General features: G+C 43.7%; 1 protein-coding gene and 2 long non-coding RNA genes across 3 annotated transcripts in view; 2 read left to right on the top strand and 1 right to left on the bottom strand.

Annotated features, from left to right (window-relative positions):
- Positions 1 to 17,968, bottom strand: part of LOC134220047 (mitochondrial proton/calcium exchanger protein) — a 41,552-nt gene that overhangs the window by 21,784 nt on the left and 1,800 nt on the right. The window lies entirely within an intron of this gene.
- Positions 2,972 to 3,423, top strand: LOC134219645 (uncharacterized). Its single transcript, XR_009981622.1, has 3 exons — positions 2,972 to 3,153; positions 3,232 to 3,300; positions 3,357 to 3,423. It is a non-coding gene; the product is annotated as an uncharacterized LOC134219645 (long non-coding RNA).
- LOC134219835 (uncharacterized) lies at positions 12,948 to 13,499 on the top strand. Its single transcript, XR_009981682.1, has 3 exons — positions 12,948 to 13,143; positions 13,222 to 13,290; positions 13,347 to 13,499. It is a non-coding gene; the product is annotated as an uncharacterized LOC134219835 (long non-coding RNA).

Genomic DNA, 17,968 nt, shown 5'->3' with positions numbered 1-17,968 from the left:
CGTAGAGCTATGGAAAATTATGGACAAGAACAGCTTCCCTGGGAAGCTTACCAGACTGATCAAAGCAACGGTGGATGGTGTGCAAAACTGTGTGAAGATTTCGGGCGAACACTCCAGTTCGTTCGAATCGCGCCGGGGACTAAGACCAGGTGATGGACTTTCGTGCCTGTTGTTCAACATTGCGCTAGAAGGTGTCATGCTGAGAGCCGGGTGTAACAGCCGGGGTACGATTTTCAACAGATCCAGCCAATTTATTTGCTTCGCGGATGACATGGACATTGTCGGCCGAACATTTGCAAAGGTGGCAGAACTGTACACCCGCCTGAAACGTGAAGCAACAAAAGTTGGACTGGTGGTGAATGCGTCAAAGACAAAGTACATGCTTGTGGGCGGAACCGAGCACGACAGGGCCCGCCTGGGAAGCAGTGTTACGATAGACGGGGATACCTTCGAGGTGGTCGAGGAATTCGTCTACCTCGGATCCTTGCTAACGGCTGACAACAACGTTAGTCGTGAAATACGAAGGCGCATCATCTGTGGAAGTCGGGCCTACTACGGGCTCCAGAAGAAACTGCGGTCGAAAAAGATTCGCCACCGCACCAAATGTGTCATGTACAAGACGCTCATAAGACCGGTTGTCCTCTACGGACATGAAACATGGACAATGCTCGAGGAGGACTTGCAAGCACTCGGAGTATTCGAGAGACGGGTGCTTAGGACCATCTTTGGCGGTGTGCAAGAAGACGGTGTGTGGCGGCGAAGAATGAACCATGAGCTCGCCCAACTCTACGGCGAACCCAGTATCCAGAAGGTAGCTAAAGCCGGAAGGGTACGATGGGCAGGACATGTTGCAAGAATGCCGGACAGCAACCCTGCAAAGATGGTGTTCGTTTCCGATCCGGCAGGTACGAGACGGCGTGGAGCGCAGCGAGCGAGATGGGCAGACCAGGTGCAGAACGACTTGGCGAGCGTGGGGCGTATCCGAGGATGGAGAGATGCGGCCTCGAACCGTGCATTGTGGCGTCAAATTGTTGATTCAGTGTTATCTGTTTAGATGATAACTAAATAAATGAAATGAATGCTTCAGGAATTCCTTAGCAAATTCCATCAAAATCCTTCAGAAATATACCTGGATTTACCTTCCGAAAATCCTTCGCAAATTTATTTTTTGAAATAACTACAGAAAATGTTTCAGAAGTTCCTTCAAAAATTGTTCTGGAATTCCACCAAAGTAATTCATTTACGGATTCCTTCGAAAAAAATTTAAGCTTTGGAAATTTGCTTTAAAATTTCATCGGAAATTAATTTAGGAATACCTTCGGAAGATTCTTTTAGGCATTCCTACGGATTTTTCAAAAATTACTTTGGAAATTTCTTAGAAATTTTCTCTAGGGATTCCTTAGGAAGCTCCTTGACATTTTTTTCCGGAAATTCTTACAGGAATTCTTTCAGAACTAACTTAAGCAATTCCTTGGGAAATTTTTAGGGTGATCTTTTGAAAATTTCTCCAGTATGTTTGTATGTTTTTTCTTCAGGAATTCTTTTACACCATTCTCCATTTCTTTTGATTTTTCGGGGATCTCTTCAGAAATTCATACAAAACTCCTTTAGAATTTTTTTTCAAAAATTCCTTCGAAAATTTCCTTTAGGATGCATTCAAAAATTCGGTTAGGAGTTCTTTTGAAAATGTCTGTAGCGATTTCTTCAAAAGGTTCCTTCTGATTTTTCTTCAGGAATTACTTCGGTTCCATAAGTTCTTCCGGAAATTCCTTTAAAAAAATGCCGGAAATGCTTTCAAAAACGCGTTCGTACATTACGTCAAGAATTCTCCCGTCCTTTAGGAATCCGTTCGAAATTTTTTCAAGGAATTCCTTCGGAAATTATTTTAGGAATATCATCGGAATCAATTTCTTTACTTAATAAATTTCCTAATGAATTCCTACATTTTTTCTTTAGTACACACTTAAAATAAATCGCCGAATTCGGTAAAATTTTACCGAAATCTCAACAGCAGAACTGTTCGGTAAATAATTTTACTGATTTTCGGTGATTTTGACAGTTGAACAGTGGAAAACATTACAAAACATCTGAAAAATAATTACCGAACAGTTCTGCTGTTGAGATTTCGGTAAAATTTACCGAATACTGTGAAATGAGTTGAGTGTGTAGGTGTCCAACTAATAATCCTTCCCCTTCCCCAGCATTCGCAAGGACGTGTTCAGGGCAGATCTCATCTGTTGGAGAGTGCCTTGCTTCCATCTAAGAGATAGTAATTAGTCCCAAATCAATATTTGTGGTAACATATGAAAGTAATGCTACTCTCTTACAAAAGGCCACAGAGAAACAGACGTCTCACTTAGAATAAAATGCAATAAAACATATTGTCTCGAAAATTTTCGCCCAATGCTTATTGTCATGTGTGTGGTCAATCGGCAACCAGATGGCGATAGTGTGCAAACGTCAAACACAAGCAGAATCGATGGAAGCGCCATCGGTGGCCGATTGACCATTTACAATAAATTGAATCCACCGTTAAAAAGGTGAATAATAAGAACACGTGTTTCTGTTTCTCTGCGAAAAGGCTATGTTTGTATCACCTACGAATTTGTGCAAATCGCTCCAGAAATTCTTTCAGAAACGCCACTAAGAGCACGTTTGGCATATTTAACCAAATTTCAGAAAAAAAAAAATCAATTAGGTTGGTAATCATGTACCAGTCTTACTCAGCCAGTGCTCATTTTCAGTTATTATGATCATCTATTAAAATTTATGAGTATAAGTGTCGCAACAATCGTTGCGGTGCACCACACATTCAACCGACACTCTATACGAACCTACAGTTAAGCAGCCTTGATGTGAGTTATCGACGCGTCGCCTCGTTAGAACGTCACAATGAAGGTGAACTTTGAAATGACAGTAAGTGAGGAGGGAAAATAGAAAGGTAGAAGAAGGAGAAAAGCAGATCAAAAAAGTTATGTACCTAGTGTGCTCTAGCGATTTACCTAATTTTCCTACTTAAAAACTAAACTAAATTAATACAGCCTAGCCTAAAAGTAATTAAGTGGTTAAGAGCTAAAATTTATTGATTAATAGCCTAGAGAAAACAGTTAAAATACTCGCTCATACTTCCAGATAGTGCGAACTTAAAAGTAGGTTAGTTTCATGCACATGCAGTAATCAAAACATGCCCTAATCTAATGCAATCCTTAATCTAAAACGACAAAATTATAGATACTATCTTTGAAACTACGGGAACATGCGTAAAATTAACTAAACCTAAGACAAACACATTTAGAACAGGTAAATGTACATCGCAATATTGTGAACCTATAACTAACCTGAAATGAAACTTCTAGCATTCCCATCACCGATCTATAAGCTAAACGAATAAGGAAAACGAACACAATCGAGGCACTAAACGTAAGTTTATCAATTTTCTCTTAAATTACAACTAAAATTATGAAACGGGATAGTATCACTCCTGAAATACAAATTGAAAAGTCTTAGCATATAATACTATGTGAAACATAAGTAATAGTAATTTCCTATAACTATTTCTCGCCAATAGGGATTTTTAACGTTGGCTGAAATACACGTTAAGAAAACGGAAAATTGTCTCTGTTTTGTTGCGATTGCAACATTTTAAAAATCCGTTTAGCTCGCGATCGGGGAGGCTGTGAAAATGTCAAAACGTCGGGGTGATGCGCCAAGGATTGATGTGAGTTGTGGTGTTTGCAATGAACCGGACGATAGCCGGATGGTGTGCTGTGATGACTGTGGTGGGTGGTACCACTATAAGTGCGTGGGCGTCGATGAAGGGATTGAGGAAGTTGACTGGAGCTGCACATCGTGTGAAACAAGGCGGACAGCTCAGGGCACTCCGACCCATCTGATTGTTCCTGCACAACATGGAGCATCCAAGACGATCATCAGCAACCAAGAGCAGCAGACAAAACAACTCGAAGATTTCCAGAAGCGGTTGGAAACTGCTGAAGCAGAAGGATCAGGAGATACAGAACGCCGTGAATGATCTTCAGCAGCAGTTTCAGCGTCGGTTGGAAAAAAGAGAGGAAGAAATTCGGACAGAACTAAGTGCGCCGCTAGCGGTGGCTCCTCCTGGTGCGAATTCTACCACTTTAGGATGTGGAAGCCACCCGGCAACGGATGTGAGTAAAGCGTTCGAGAGGATTGAAAAGCAGCTTCAAGAGATGGCGAGCAAGCAGGAACTGGAGACGAAGCGTCTTGAAGGACGATTAAAAGCGATGGAAATCGGCAACGCCAATTCAACGGGAGTCAATTCTAGCGGCTTGAACGTCAACGCTGATCCATTTGATCCGAATTATCATTCTGGCCTTCCGTCAGTAGCTGGTTCACATGAGTTGAGCAGAAGTCAAATCGCTGCGCGCCAAGCAGTGGCCAAGGAACTCCCCGTCTTCACCGGTAATCCCGAAGAGTGGCCTCTGTTCATTGCTACTTATGAAAGCACCACTAGAATGTGCGGTTTCAGCGGCGAAGAGAATTTACTTCGGCTTCAACGGAGCTTGAAAGGAAAGGCCCTAGAGGTGGTGAGAAGTCGCTTGCTGTTCCCAGCCGGACTTGAAGGAGTGATCAGCACGTTACGAACCCTGTTTGGTCGCCCGGAAGTGATCGTTCACTCGCTAGTATGCAAGATTCGGGAGATGCCTGCACCGAAGACGGAGAAACTTGGAACTCTGATCGATTTTGGTGTAGCTGTCCAGAACATGTGTTCAACGATTGTAGCCTGCGGCTTGGATGAACATCTGTGTAATGTGGCGCTTCTCCAAGAGCTTGTTGAGAGGTTACCTCCAACAATCAAGCTCGACTGGGCGAAGTATAGGCAGGCACTGCAAGCGGTTACATTATCGGACTTCAGTACTTGGCTAGGTACACTTGTCGAGGCTGCATGCGTAGTTACGGTCCCGTCGTCAATCGGTACATACGCTGGGAAGCCTGAAAGACGAAGTCGAAAGGAGGAAGTTCACTTCCACATGGAGTCCAGTTCTTGCCAGACATCGACCCCAACGAGTACAGCTAAGTTCGCGCCGAAGCCAGTCAGCAAGCAATGCGTCATTTGCCAAGAAGGTTGTAGTAGTGTGGGATCGTGCAAAACGTTTCGCGAAATGAGCGTTAGCGCACGGTGGTCTGCACTGAAGCAGAACAAATTATGCCGAAAATGTCTTTTTTTTTTACTTATGGATCCTGTACACCTCCGGTGGTGCAAAGGGCCGACTTGAAAGATCTCCATCCTGAGCGATGCCCGGCTATCGCTTTAACCTGTTGCCAGGTTAGATTTCGGTCGACTTCTTTTATTTCTTTATTGAGGCTTCTCCGCCATGAGCCTCTGGGTCTGCCTCTGCTGCGATGTCCCGCTGGGTTCCAGTCTAATGCTTGCTTACAGATTTCGTTTCCGCCCCTACGCAGAGTGTGGCCGACCCAGCCCCACTTCCGATCCTGAATTTCTGTTGTTATCGGCCTCTGGTGACAACGACGATGGAGCTCGTTGTTTGAGATCCAGTTGTGAGGCCACCAGGCCCGAATTATATACCGCAGGCATCTGTTAATGAACACCTGCAGCCGTTGAGTGTTCTCCACTGATACACACCATGTTTCGCTAGCGTATAACAGCACAGATTTCACGTTAGAGTTGAAAATTCGTATTTTGGTGCGTTCACTTATCTGCCTGTTTTTCCAGATATTTCTTAAACTCGCAAAGGCAGCCCTTGCTTTCTTGATCCGTGCGCCTATGTCGATCTTGGTACCGCCGTCTGACGCCATTTGGCTACCAAGATATTGGAAGCTTTCAACATTCTCCACTGGTTGCCCGGCTACTGTGAAACTGGAAGGAGTCACCGTGTTTACATCCAACGATTTGGTTTTGTTGACGTTGATGACTAAACCTGCCGAGGAGGAGCGATCGGCAAGGTCGTTGAGCTTACTCTGCATATCAGAGCGCCGTTGCGCGAGTAGTGCAACGTCATCCGCCAATTCGAAGTCGTTTAGGTGCTCCATGGTTATAGGCTGCCATAACAGCCCGCGGTTTGGTTCACGGTCAATCGCATCTACCAGAATCTCATCGATTACGATGAGGAACAGTAACGGTGATAGAATACATCCTTGCCTCACACCAGCTACGACCCGGATAGGGTCGGACAGGACCCATTGCGCAGCACTCTACACGAAAAGGCCTCGTACTGTGCTTCGATGAGGCCGATGATTTTCTCAGGAACCCCTTGCGTCTCAGGGCGCCCCACATATTCTCGTGATTGAGACGGTCGAAAGCTTTTTCGTAGTCAATGAATACCAAGTAAAGGGACTCTTGGAATTCGTTGACCTGCTCCAAAATGATGCGGAGCGTGACAATATGGTCCACACAGGATCTTCCGGCACGGAATCCGGCTTGCTGCCGCCGGAGAGTCGCATCGATCTTCTCCTGAATCCGGGCTAGGATAATTTTGCACAGAACTTTGAGAACGGTACACAGCAACATAATGCCTCGCCAGTTATCGCATACAGTCAGGTCACCCTTTTGGGCACCTTCACTAAGATACCTTGCATCCAGTCGACCGGGAAAGTTGCGGTGTCCCAGATATTACGAAATAAACGATGCAGTAGTTGAGCGGATGTCATGGGGTCAGCTTTGAGCATCTCGGCTGATATGCGGTCGACCCTGGGGCTTTATTCGATTTCATGCTTTGGATGGCTGTTTGAATCTCTAGCAGTGATGGAGCTTCGGTATTGACACGTGTTATACGTCGGATCCTAGGCAGATCATGCCGAGGTGGTGATGGCCTGGTTGGCACTTGAAAAAGTTGTTCGAAGTGCTCGAACCAGCGTTTCAGCTGGTCAGTTGGGTCGGTCAATAACTGATCATTCGCGTCTTTCACAGGCATCGTTGCATTCATCTTCGCCCCGCTTAAGCGTCGTGAGATATCGTAGAGGAGGCGAATGTCCCCGGTTGCGGCGGCTCTCTCTCCTTCGTCGGCCAGAGAGTCTGCCCACGCTCGCTTGTCCCGTCGACATGAGCGTTTTACTTCCTTCTCAAGAGCCGTGTATCGTTGACGGGCTAAGACTTTGGCTCCTCTGGTTTTCGATCGCTCTATCGCGGCTTTGGCTTCTCTTCGCTCCTCTATCTTCCTCCAGGTGTCATCGGTGATCCATTGTTTTCTCTGGGTGCGTAGTTCGCCCAGATTGTTCTCGCTGGTGGCGATGAAGGCATTCTTGATGGCGGTCCATTGGTCTTCCACGCTGCCACCTTCCGGAATATCTGCAGCACGCGTCTCCAGTTCTTCAACGAAGGACCGTTTCACCGTGGCATCTTCCAGTCGGCGTGTGTTGAATCGTCGTCCAATTTTTTCCTCCTGCCGACGAATCCGCGCAATGCGCAGGCGTATTTCGCCGATGAGGAGGTGATGATCAGACGCGATATCGGCACTACGTTTATTCCGTACATCAAGAAGGCTCCGTTTCCATTTTCGGCTGATGCAGATGTGGTCGATTTGATTTTCTGTAAAGCCGTCACGGGAGACCCACGTGACCTTGTGAACCGGTCGATGAGGGAAGATCGATCCCCCGAACACCATGTCGTTATTACCACAAAATTCTGCGAACAGCTCTCCGTTTTCGCTCATTTCTCCGAGACCATGGCGTCCCATAATGCGCTCATGGTTCGAGTTGTCGGATCCGATCTTCGCATTGAAGTCGCCCAAACAGATCTTGATAACACCCTTCGGAATTCTATCTACGACGGCATCGAGTTGACTGTAGAAGTTCTCTTTGTCTTGCAGATCGGCAGCATCGGTTGGCGCATAACATTGGATTATAGTAAGGTTTCGGACCCGTGTTCTAAATCTGGCAACGATAATCCTTTCACTTATAGGTTCCCACTTCATAAGCGCAGATTGTGCCTGAGCGCTTAGTAGGAAGCCAACTCCGCGATGCCGGGGAGCGTGTTCACCTCGTAAACCAGAGTATAGCAGAACTTGTCCCGACGGCGTTCTGTGTTCTCCAAAGTTTGGCCAACGGACTTCACTCAGTCCCAGGATCTCAAGCTTCATGCGGCGTGCCTCATTGGCAAGTTGTGCCAATTTACCCTGCTGGGCTAGGGTTAAAACGTTCCATGTTCCTATTCGTGTCCGTTGTTTCGCGCTAAGAGTCGTCGCCGTAAAATCAGTCCGTATTCTTTCATTATCGGATTCTCGAACAAATTGATGTTTCGGGAACAGTAGGTTGTTGGCCCAAGGTTCCCTATCCACCGGGATGGGGCTGCCATCTTAGGTATAGCTTCCGGGGAATAGCATTTCATACTCAGCCGCTGGATGCCAGAACAGACGCTGTTGGAGCCGCACCTCCTTGGTGGACAGACGCTCGATCAGTCGGGTCAAATTTGTTTAAAGTCCCACCCAACACCAGGACTAGGCTAGTGCGCTTTAAGCGGCACACGGTCGCTTTGATAGGGCCTGCTTGGGGACACATGCAGCTTTTTATAGAAGTTCAACAGAGCCCACTGTCGAACCCCACCACATCCTAGGCAGACCCCACAGTACGCACCCTCTCACTCTAGCTGATGTCAGAAGGACAAGCCGAAAATGTCTGGTAAAGCATTTTGGAGCTTGTGAAGTAAGACAAGCCTGTGGGAAAAATGGTTGTTCGTACATGCATCATGAGCTGCTACACGATGACTCTAGATACCAGCGACAGGAGAATTCTCAAGCGTCAACATCTCAGAGCAGTGCCGAAAAACGTACTGAAAGGTGTAACACTCATGTGAGCAAAATTGGCAAAGTTCTTTTCCGATACGTTCCAGTACTTCTCCACGGAAGAGGAACGTCAGTACGCACCTTTGCCTTTTTGGACGATGGATCATCGGTGACGATGATGGAACACAGTTTGCTGAAAGAGCTTCAACTCGAAGGCGAATCGTACCCCTTGTGCTTGGAATGGACCTCAGATCATCAGCGGGAAGAAACGAATTCTGTTATGTTGGCGTTGGAGATTTCCGGAGTACACGATTCGAATACCCACTGGATTCCCAAAGGTGCACACCGTTAACAGTCTCTCTCTACCACGACAAACTCTCGCGATGGAGGAGTTATCACAAAAGTATCACCACCTGAAAGATTTACCGACAGATTCATACCGCAACGTACAGCCACGTGTGCTCATAGGAGTGGATAACTGTCGCTTGGGCCATGCACTGGATAGCAGAGAGGGACGAGACAGCGAACCAATCGCTACCAGAACCCGTCTAGGCTGGATTGTGTTCGGACCTTGTTCTACAGCAGCTCGAGCAGAGACGGACTTCACAGGACACCACAGTGTCCATTTGTGCCAGTGTAGTGAGCAGAAGGATGCAGAGCTTCACAAAGCCGTAAAAGCCTATTTCTCGCTGGACAGTCTAGGAATTATGAGCCCGATCAAAACACTTTTATCGAAGGATGATGAACGAGCTGCGCAGCTGTTGAAATCCCTGACCTCCTTAAAAAAGCAGCGCTACGAAACAGGTTTGCTGTGGCGATATGATGATGTCCGACTTCCGGACAGCAAGTCAATGGCCATGCGGCGGCTATTGTGCTTGGAGAAGCGAATGCAACGCGAACCTGAGATGGCGGAAGAGTTGAAGGAAAAGATTCGGAACTACGTTCGCAGTGGATACGCCGAGAAGCTAACGGAGAGTCAACTAGCAGAGCACTTTCCTCGTGTGTGGTACCTTCCAATTTTTCCTGTGGTGAATCCGAACAAGCCTGGAAAACTACGCATCGTATGGGATGCCGCAGCAAAGGTGGCGGGAACGTCGCTGAATTGTTTTCTACTGACTGGACCAGATCAACTCACTTCTCTTCCATCCGTACTACGTCGTTTCCGAGAATATCGTATTGCCGTCACTGGCGATATCCGCGAAATGTTTCACCAAGTGATGGTGAACAAGATCGACCAACAATGCCAGCGTTTCCTGTGGCGTGATGGAGAGCAAGATCGAAACCCAGATGTCTACGCGATGAAAGTAATGACCTTCGGGGCTACGTGTTCGCCCAGCTGCGCGCAGTTTGTAAAAAATCAAAACGCACGAAGATTTCAGGAGCAGTTCCCGAGAGCGGCTGAGGCAATAGTAAACGAACATTACGTCGACGACATGTTATCCAGCGAGGAGACGGAAGAAGATGCTATGAAGCTGGCGAAGGACGTTCGTTTCGTTCATGCGGAGGCGGGGTTCGAAATACGTAACTGGTTATCAAATTCTAAACGTGTGTTGCAAGAATTGGAGGCAAAGGCCGGCGAGAAAAGCTTGAACTTGGCCAGCGAGATGGGAACTGAAAAGGTTCTCGGTATGTGGTGGTGTACCGTTACCGACACGTTCACTTTCAAAGTATCTCCAAGAATCAATATGAATTTACTCCAGGGTCGCATCGTGCCAACTAAACGTCAAATTCTAAGCACGATGATGATGATCTACGATCCTCTAGGGCTGTTGGCCAATTTCCTCATGTTCTTGAAAATACTGCTGCAGGACGTTTGGCGCAGCCGTGTTGACTGGGACGACCAGATCAAGACTGAGGAGCTCGAGAAGTGGGAGAAGTGGCTGCGAGTTCTTCCACAGGTGGAGAACGTTTGCATACCAAGGTGTTACCGAATGAAGACCAGCGTTGGGCAACGGAACGTGATACAACTTCATGTGTTCGTGGATGCCTCAGAAAACGGATTTGCGGCGGTTGCGTATCTGCGATTTGAAGAAAACGGCACAGTGGAATGCGCGCTTGTTGGCGCGAAGACACGGGTAGCTCCATTGCGGTTCGTGTCAATTCCTAAGCTAGAGCTTCAAGCGGCTGTAATCGGCGCTCGTTTGGCGCACGACGTCATGGAAACACACAAGCTGAAACCTGCACAAAGATTTTTCTGGTCGGATTCTCGCGATGTTCTCTGCTGGATCAATTCCGATCACCGAAAATACAGCCAGTTCGTTGGAGCACGCATAAGTGAAATGCTGGATCTTTCTGAGCCGAAGGAGTGGAGCTGGATTTCAACCAAATTGAATGTCGCTGATGACGCTACGAAGTGGCAAAAGTTACCGGATTTGTCACCTACAAGCCGATGGTTTTGTGGCCCGGATTTTCTGTGGAAGACGAGAGAACTGTGGCCAGCCCATACGTCGGACTTTGGAGAAACCATTGAAGAATTGCGTCCGCGGGTGCTTCATCACTTCGCACAACCAGCACTATTTCAGTGGGAACACTTTTTCAAGCTGGAAACACATTCTGCGTCATGTGGCATACGTACGAAGGTTTCCGACTAATCTGCGCAAGAGACTGGCGAAGGAGCCCATCGTCACCGGTCCGCTAACGCAGAAAGAGTTGCATGAAGCAGAACTAATGATTCTGAAGATAGTACAGGACGCCGAGTTCGCCTTGGAAATCGATCTATTGAAAGAGCCAAAGCGTTCACCATGGAGTACGAAGTTGCCAAAGAGTAGCGTATTGTACAAACTTAGTCCGTTCATGGACGGAGATGGATTGCTGCGTATGAAGGGTCGTATAGACGCCTGCGAAGTGGTAGAAGAGGGTACGAAACATCCAATACTTCTACCCAAGCACCACACAGTTACGGACCTGATTATAGCCAGTGTCCATCAACGGTACTGCCATATGAATCATCAGACTGCACTCAACGTAATTAGACGAAAATTCTACGTGCCTCAACTCCGCTCAACTTATAATCGTGTGAGAACCAGATGCCAGCTTTGTAAAAATCGTCTGGCTATGCCAGCTGCCCCAGAAATGTCCGCCCTTCCACCCGCACGGTTGAAAGCTTTTTGCCGCCCGTTCTCCTACATTGGGATCGACTATTTTGGGCCGTTGTATGTGGTTGTTGGCCGGAAGACCGAGAAACGTTGGGGAGTGTTGATCACTTGCCTCACTATACGTGCAGTTCACATCGAGTTAGCCTATAGCCTCACGACAAACTCCTGTATCATCGCCATCCGTAACTTCATCGCCAGACGAGGTTCTCCTGTAGAAATTATCAGTGATCGTGGTACGAACTTAATCGGAGCCAGTCGGGAGTTAAAGGAAGCGTTGCAGCACGTAAACCAAGACAAACTGATGGAACATTTTGTCACCAGCGACACTAAGTGGTCGTTCAATCCGCCCGCTTCTCCGCACTTTGGCGGAGCCTGGGAACGACTAGTCCAGTCCGTGAAGAAGGCCCTGAAGCACACCCAACTCACGCGCACACCCACCGACGAACTACTAAGGAATATGTTGACGGAGATAGAACTTATTGTCAACTCAAGGCCGTTGACTGAACTGCCGCTAGACGATGAGCACAGTCAGTCCCTAACCCCGAATCACTTTCTGCTCGGGTCGTCAGATGGTTGTAAGCCCCAGATCACGTGTGGCAACAGCCGCTGTGATCTGAAGCATACATTGGAGATGTCGCAGGTCTATGCCAATAGATTTTGGCGGCGTTGGGTTTCGAATACCTGCCAACTTTGACCCGAAGGACGAAATGGTTCAGTGGTGTAAAACCTTTAGCGGAAGGAGACATCGTCGTTATCGTGGACGAGACTTTGCCAAGGAACTGCTGGCCGAGAGGCCGCGTGGTTCGCGCTATCCAATCCAAGGATGGACAGGTTCGTCGAGCTCTAGTGAGGACATCAACTGGACTGCTGGAGAGACCAGCCGTGAAGCTTGCGGTATTGGATGTCGGTGCAACTGCAAGTACGTCGAACCAGTGACTTCGAGTACTGGGGGGGAGTGTCGCAACAATCGTTGCGGTGCACCACACATTCAACCGACACTCTATACGAACCTACAGTTAAGCAGCCTTGATGTGAGTTATCGACGCGTCGCCTCGTTAGAACGTCACAATGAAGGTGAACTTTGAAATGACAGTAAAAGAGGAGGGAAAATAGAAAGGTAGAAGAAGGAGAAAAGCAGATCAAAAAAAAGTTATGTACCTAGTGTGCTCTAGCGATTTACCTAATTTTCCTACTTAAAAACTAAACTAAATTAATACAGCCTAGCCTAAAAGTGATTAAGTGGTTAAGAGCTAAAATTTATTGATTAATAGCCTAGAGAAAACAGTTAAAATACTCGCTCATACTTCCAGATAGTGCGAACTTAAAAGTAGGTTAGTTTCATGCACATGCAGTAATCAAAACATGCCCTAATCTAATGCAATCCTTAATCTAAAACGACAAAATTATAGATACTATCTTTGAAACTACGGGAACATGCGTAAAATTAACTAAACCTAAGACAAACACATTTAGAACAGGTAAATGTACATCGCAATATTGTGAACCTATAACTAACCTGAAATGAAACTTCTAGCATTCCCATCACCGATCTATAAGCTAAACGAATAAGGAAAACGAACACAATCGAGGCACTAAACGTAAGTTTATCAATTTTCTCTTAAATTACAACTAAAATTATGAAACGGGATAGTATCACTCCTGAAATACAAATTGAAAAGTCTTAGCATATAATACTATGTGAAACATAAGTAATAGTAATTTCCCTATAACTATTTCTCGCCAATAGGGATTTTTTAACGTTGGCTGAAATACACGTTAAGAAAACGGAAAATTGTCTCTGTTTCGTTCGTTTCGTTGCGATTGCAACAATAAGAAAGCAAGGTGCGAAATTGGCCCTGACGAAAGCGAGAAAACAAAATGGGGGCCGGCTGATGATTTTTTATTACACTCAGCAAGGGATATAGGACGTCAATTTTAAAATGCTTAGTAAAGCGTTAAAACACATTTTAGCCTAAAATTGTTCACTTTTTTGGGTTAGAAATTTAATTTACTTTTATATTGTTAACACGAAAGTTGAATTATTTTGATTAAAAAAACATGTGTAGATAAGGAGCCTAACATATAGTTTTTCAAAATTCTAATCCTACGTATTTAAAAGTTTTCAGCATATCACTGTTAATAACATTTTAAAAGCATTTTAAAATATACTTCCTATGCTTCACCATGTTGAAAAACAGTGATTTCACGCACACGTCCGTCGCCGCTAGATGGCAACAGCGCGGCTGCGTCAAAGCGAATAAACTGTTGGTTGTGGCTGTCATTAGTTGATTCCATCGTGTATGTCCTTCCAGGGTCCAGGTTTCACACCAAGTAAACGAAGTAGCTATGCAAATTATCTAAATAAACTAGATATGCAGAATCTCAAACATCGCTTAATTGTATATGTAACTTAACAAATAGTAGCTCGAATTTTTCTGAAATATTGAGAAGTAAAACAACTGAAGTGTATCAAAAGGATGAATTGGAAATAATGTTTGTAAAAAGTTTTTAACGAAATAGTCCTGTGACACCGAAATCTAATTCTCAGCCGAGTTCTCAGCACTGCTCAGGGGTCACGAAAAGTGAAGCAGAATTTATTGATAAAATTTAATTCATGAAAATCTGGGAATAATAAAATAGTTTAAATTAATATAACATTTTGTAATCCGGTACTGATATGTGTCGTCAGCAATTAACTATTGAATGTGCTGTTTGATGCTCGGCAAACGTATAATATTGCAATTTTAAAGTCGATTTTTATGTGGCGGGTGGCCACTCAATTTCCATTTTAAAATTCCCGGTTTTTTCCCGGTTTTCCCGGTTCAAATTTTGGTTTTCCCGGTTCAAATTTCGGTAGAAGAGTATCGAGAAAAGAAATGATCGAGAAATGAGGTTTTGCATTAATTTGACAAATCAGTCTATGCTGAACAACCACGACATTTTTTTACACGACATTTTTTCGATCGTATTTCTGATCGTGTGACCTAAATTCACCATCAAAATCTATGGATTGTATTACAATACTACAGGGCTGGTAGCGACCGAAGCCACTCAAAATAGTGACTTTAGTGACCAAAGCTGACGAAAAAAGTGACCAAATAGTAACTTCCAATTCCATGCAAGTTCGATGAGACGAAATCAAGCGTTTTTGGGTAAATTTTGGGTGATCTCTCGACAAAAATCTGCGTGAATGGGCATTCTTTTTTTTTTTTAATCTTTCGTTTATTGAGCGAATGGGCATTCTCTTCTCTTGAGAATGAGTGAAAATTACGATCATTGGATTAGCTGAACACCTACTTTAAAAAGATGCAAAGAATTATACGATTTGTCACTGGTGCCACGGAAGGTTTTGGTATTTTTAGTGCGGCAGAAACAACAGTACGGATCGTTTTGGTAGAAAACAAAACAAAAATTATGAAGATTCATGTACAACGAGCCGAGGATTGAGCGCTCGAAAAAATATGAAGATTCATGTACAACGAGCCGAGGATCGATACTCTCTTTTAAATATTTTTCCTGCAAAATACGCAGATTTTCCGACTTGCTGTGCGTATTAATGAACGATTTTTACTATGGAATTCGACAGCGCATGTAAATCTTCAAAATTGGAGAGACTTGTTCTCCTTTCTATGATATCTACTCATTAAATATTTTTTCAGAGCAAACCATTACATCTGTCCAACTACAAAAAAATGAGAACAAATTATATTTTCTTGAATTTTCTAGTCAAATTTTTATTTGGATGACTAATGAGGAATCAAGTCTCCTCAAATTGAGGCAACAACTCAAAATCCAAAAATCCTGAAATTGTGGTAGAATGTTGGCATTTTTATCAATGAAGATCATTAAGCATATGAAATATTAAATTTTATGGATTTGTGCTGTGAAAAATGTATAGCACTTGGAGAAGCATTGGGAGAAGTTTTCAAATTTTGCGTGGCCACTAAAAACATCTTTAGGAGCAACAAAACACAGTAAATAATAGAGTAAATAACCCAAGTAACCAAAAGTTCCTTTAAGAATACGTTTTTCGCTCAATCAGCTTCACTGAGCTGCTTAAGCAAAAAACGTACTCTTAAAGGAACTTTTGGTTACTTGGGAAGGCTGTCAATAAAAAAAAAACTCGCCACATAACGATCATTTGTCTAGAGGATCTATTATAAAACCAATCATGTCTCCCAAGGGGTCAAGTCTCCCCACCTTCCCCTACTGTATGAAGATTGAGTTTAAAAAAAATGATTGTATACCAATTTATAAATTGTGACGTAAAACACCTTCAATTAGCTACTGGTGAAATGCCAATAAGAGCAGCGAGTTAAATGGCTGGCGAAGTTTTAGAGCGATCATTTTTTCAAGATCCGTAATTTCATCTCCGCCATGAACAAAGCATCATCCGAAGGATACATAAAACTTGGTCAATAGTTTCAAAATAGTTGAAAATAGTAACTTTTTGCGAGAAAAAGTGACTTTAGTGACTTGAGGTCGAAAAAAGAGACTTTTTAGTGACTAGCCCGAAAAAAGTGACCAAGTTACTAAAAAGTGACTCGCTACCAGGCCTGCAATACATCCTAAAGTTTTTTGCGAGAAAAAGTGACTTTAGTGACTTGAGGTCGAAAAAAGAGACTTTTTAGTGACTAGCCCGAAAAAAGTGACCAAGTCACTAAAAAGTGACTCGCTACCAGGCCTGCAATACATCCTAAATGAATTAAAGAAAACAATGTGGTAATGTGATAATAAAGTGCATGTTAAGCAAATTCCGCTGTGACATTTTTTTTAGTAACAGGCTTGGCAGTAGAAGCATAAGTACTAGAACGCTAGTGGCGCTGTAGTCATTTAAATTATTTTGCCAAATTATGACTCAACATGCTTCAATTGGCCATAATTTGTGCATCATGTTGTAGTGCTTGTTCGGATTCATTGCCAAGATCGGTTTGGCAGTTGTAGTACCGGTACTTGGTCTGCCAGGTCGAAGTAACCTAGATGTTAGTCACGCGAACAGGAACGAAATTAGCAATCTTATAGGGGAACAGACGGCTTTGGCAGGTTTTGTTCTATTATTGGCAGGGGGGTTTTTGTCGACCGAATTTTATGAAATTTGGCCACAATATTCTTTGATTTGCAAAGAATGTTTGGGCCAAATTTGAGCATAATCTGTCATAAAAAACCCCCCTGCCAATAATAGAACAAAACCTGCCAAAGCCGTCATTACCCCTACATAACTTTTGAATCAACTGGCTTGGCAGTCATAAGGCCGCCACTCATTCCTGCTCTATACGAAGGAGGCCATGGGTTCAATTCCAGATCGTTTTTATCTCTTTCCTATATGTACCTTCAACTTAAATATTCTAGCAATCACTATTAGAAGTGAATCAAAGCTCATTTCTGCATTCATTCTTTCTTTCCTATCACATTGGCAACAAGTTTATTAAGACGAAACTGTGGTAACAGATAGAAGCATTGCTATCAATTATTTTTAACTGTAATTTTTTATTCGAAAAACAAACAAGCTCATTATATAAATTTGATCCAAATTGTGATTAAAATATTAAAGATTTTTCGAGCAAAATATTTTTCTTAAAAAACATTGAAGCGTCCTTCAGAAAAATAATAACAAACTACCAGAAAAAAATAAAACATGAGAGATGTATTCATATCATAAAGCACTTCTTTCGATTTACGGCATTCGTATTCCGTTGTTAAACTTGCTTAAAATAACGACTTATCAAATTTAAAAAAAAGAACATACTTTAGCAACTTGAGATAGAATTGATTAAAAAAAAAATAAACGAGTTCAAAACGTTCATGCTTAAAATCGGAACCATTTGATATTCAAAAACGAGACAGCTAAAGAATTTTTTTGTCAGAATTCTCGGAGAATTTTAAAGCGGATTTCAAAATGTGCGATGTTTTTAGGCAAAGCTTTTTTAAGAAATGGAGTATTGTGAATGGTTTCGCAGATCACCAAAAACAACTTAAATTCAGATATACTTCTGTTTAACATTACAGTTTGATATCTATGCTTTAGAATGATTTTTGATATTTTGGAAATTCTGTGATGCTGATTAATTTTCTAAAATTATCAATCAGATCTATAGACGCTGTATTTTCTTTAATAGAAACAATTTAGAAGTTTTAACTAAGAAACATATAACACTA

Source organism: Armigeres subalbatus, chromosome 3 (assembly GCF_024139115.2).
Source record: "Armigeres subalbatus isolate Guangzhou_Male chromosome 3, GZ_Asu_2, whole genome shotgun sequence".
Taxonomy (NCBI): Eukaryota; Metazoa; Arthropoda; class Insecta; order Diptera; family Culicidae; genus Armigeres; species Armigeres subalbatus.
This window is presented reverse-complemented; position numbering and strand designations above follow the sequence as displayed.